Source organism: Chrysochloris asiatica, unplaced genomic scaffold, assembly GCF_000296735.1.
Source record: "Chrysochloris asiatica unplaced genomic scaffold, ChrAsi1.0 scaffold00017, whole genome shotgun sequence".
Taxonomy (NCBI): domain Eukaryota; kingdom Metazoa; phylum Chordata; class Mammalia; order Afrosoricida; family Chrysochloridae; genus Chrysochloris; species Chrysochloris asiatica.
In genome coordinates this window covers 15,356,715-15,360,261 of record NW_006408535.1, presented here as the reverse complement: position 1 = coordinate 15,360,261, position 3,547 = coordinate 15,356,715, and the positions used below count along the sequence as shown (strand labels likewise).

General features: G+C 41.0%; 1 pseudogene; it reads right to left on the bottom strand.

Annotated features, from left to right (window-relative positions):
- Positions 1-2,451: 2,451 nt before the first annotated feature.
- Positions 2,452-3,547, bottom strand: part of LOC102827462 — a 20,421-nt pseudogene continuing 19,325 nt past the window's right edge.

The window sequence follows — 3,547 nt, the reverse complement described above, 5'->3', positions numbered from 1 at the left end:
TCGACGGCACTTAACAACAACAACAAACATATTTCTGGGATTCTCTTCTTTCAGCCAATGGTATCTCTAGTTCCATTTCTTTTTCTGAATATGATTTAAATTCCTGGCAGTTCCCTGTCAATGTACTTTACCAAAGCAGAGTTGAATCAATTCCCATTCAAATATCTTCAGCAAAATTTTACCCTCATGTGATATCGATATTGTTCGATGATTTCCACATTTTATTGGGTCACCTCTTTTTGAATTGGACACAAATATGAATCTCTTCCAATCAGTTGGCCAGATAGCCGTCTTCAAAATTTCTTGGCATAGATGAGTGAGTGCCTCCAGTGCTGCCTCAGTTTGTTTAAATATTTCAATTTGTAGTCCGTCATTTCCTGGAGTCTTTTTCCCTGCCAATGTCTTCAGTGCAGTGAAGAAAGAAAGACTTCTTCCTTCAGTACCATTGATTCTTGATCATATGCTACCTGTGGATGGTGGAACATTGACCAATTCTTTTTGGTATAGTGACTCTGTGTATGCCTTGCATCTGATTTTGATGCTTTCTACATTGTTCAATATTTTGTCCATGGTAGGTAGGTGGAATGGAAAGAAGAACCACAGAGAAGAGGTAGGGTAACTGTTGTTGCATGGAGGTAATTGCAATCAATGAGATGAAATAATGTGTATGATTTGTGGAATGTAAAACTGATGATTTATTTGTAATTATTTACTGAATTCACAATAAAAAGTTAATTTTTTTTTCCCCCGTGGAATCCTTCAATATTTCAAATCTAGACTTGAATTTTTTCTTCTGTTATTTCAGCTTGAGAAATGCTGAGCATGCTCTTCCTTTAGATTTTCTAACTGCAGGTCTTTGCACATTTCATTATAACACATGATTTTTTCTTCTCAAGCTGCCCTTTGAAATTTTCTCTTCAGTTCTTTTGGCATCTCTACACTGGAGAGCAAGATCTGAGTCTCTTCTGACATCCATTTTGGTCTTTCCTTTTTCCCTGTCTTTTTAATGACCTTTTGCTTTCTTCCTGTAGTGTCTTCTTGATGTCATACCACAACTCTTCTGATCTTCTGATCAGTCACTAGTGTTTAATACATCAAACCTGTTCTTAAGATGGTCTCTAAACTCAGGTGGGATATGTGCAAAATCGTATTATGGCTCATATGGGTTTATTTTAATTTTGTTTTGCTTAAGCTTGAAATTACATATGAGCGATTGATGGTGTGCTCCACAGTCTGCCCCTGGCCTCATCATGGCTGATGGTATTGGTTTCACCACCATTTCTTTTGCGCAGTTGTAATCAGTTTGATTCCTGTGTATTCCACTTGAAGTCCATGTGTACAATCACTTTTTATATTGTTTTAAAAAGATACTTGCAATGAATAAGTCATTGGTCTTTCCAAATTCTATCATGGGGTCTACAATATCTCTATCACCAAGGACATATTTTCCAACTACTGATCCTTCTTCTTTGTTTCCAATCATATTTCAATCACCAGCAATTATCAGTACATAAGGAGCTCTGGTAGCGTAGCAGTTACAAATCGGGCTGCAAACTGCAAGGTCAGCAGTTCGAAACTACAGGCTGTTCCATGAGAGAAAGATGAGGCATTCTGCTCCCATAAAGATAGATAGCCTCGGAAACCCTGTACAGGGGCGCTATGAGTTGGAACTGACTCCATGGCACATAACAACAACATTGATTGCATGTTTGATCAATTTAAGACTGAAAAAGTTTGTAGAATTCTTATCACTGGCTTTAGGTTATTTGTATAATAGTGGTATTAACTGGTCTTCTTTGTTGTTTTTATTGTTGTTAACTGTTGTGAAATCAGTTCTGATTTATAATGACCCTGTGTAGGGTATCCTGAGGAGCAGCTGGTGAGTGAGAACCAGCAACCTTGAGGTTCAAACCAACCTTACAGTTCAGTGCTTATCCTCCAGTGCCACACCAGTCTTCCCTGTAGGCGTATGGCTATTAGCTTATCACAGATAGCATCGTACTTCAAGATGGGTCTTGAAATTTTTATTTATTTATTATTATTTTTTATGATGAATACGCTACACCATTCCTCTTGAATTTATCATTCTGGCATAGTAATCCCTAGGATTGTTAGTTTCAAAAGGGCCTATACCAGTCCATTTTAACTCATTAATGTCTAGAGTAGCATTATTTTTTTCTTAATAAATTTAGTCACAGAAAGTAAGACTGCAGAGGGACTGGGAACTGAACACAGGCAGCGGTCTAGTGATTTCTGTACCTGGGGTTGGGAGACAAGAAGCCTCCAGGTGGAAGGATAATTCTTAATAAAAAAAAAAATAATGTGACGAGCTACCACCTCCTCCCCTCTCCCCGATTAAAAAGACACTAAAATAGACGTCTGTGAGGTAAATGGGGAGTCTGGGACTTAGGGTGTCAAGGGATTCACAGGTTCTAGGACTTTAAAGGAGTGTCACAGGCACCAGGGTGGCTCCTACATCAGTTGGTAGAACAGCACATCGTCCTCACTGGATGCCACCTGGTTTTCACTGACAGGGGAGACACGACAGTCACTGTAGACATGTCAGCCAGACTGGCACCGGCACAGGGCTGTGTAGTGGCTATAGTGGACAAAGGGCATATAGCTGTTAGATGGGGCTTCCTCCTTTGTCACTGGCAAAATCTCCTAGGCTCAGTCGTTGCAGCGGGATGTCTACACCTACTGCACTTTTCTTGGAGTCACGGGAAGCAGAAAATCGATTCATACTGAGCATGGGGATTCAGGGGAATCTTTGTACTGTCAAATTTTTGGTACTTCGTATTTTCTGCCGACATTGGTCATACACTGGGGCATTCTCCGACTCCAGCTCTTCTTCCTTGGTGAAAAGGATGAAACAATCCCACAAAGACACTTTGTCCCTAGCAAGTCCTTTCTTGAGGATGGGCAGGGACAGGTCACAAAAAACCTCGAAGGTCGTGGAGCGAGCGATCCCTACAGGCCTGGCACTTGAGGCAATTTTTCAACTGGCCCACAAACAGGTCCACAAATAACTGTCCTCTCCCTCTAGGTAACGCTCCCACATTAGGTTGGCTCGGTCAGCATCACTTAGTCAGGTTCTTCTAGCAGAGCCCCTCCTCAGCAGGGTGGTGAGGGGGCTGGGTTGTTGGCCAGGATTGGAGGTGCACAGCGGCCTCATCGGTAGATTTCTAGATGTAGCCGTTTCTTGAGGAGCTTCAGGAATTCTTGGGTATCCTGCTGGCTGTATCCAAAGAACTTCCTTTAGGATGTTTTTCAAAGCAGGGTTGGCTTTGGCAAAGTCCCTTAGTTTCTGTTTATCCTGGAATGTTTTGATTATACTGTCGTATTTGATTGACAGCTTTGCTGGGTAGAGAATTCTTGGGTGGCAGTTTTTTTTTCTTTCAGGGTTTTATATATGTCTCCCCATTGCCTTCTTGCCTGCATGGTTTCTATTGAGAGATCCAAGTTTAATCTGATTTGCTTGCCTTTGTATGTTACATTTCTCTTTTCCCTAGCTGCTTTCAGGATTCTGTTCTTATCTTTGATTTTG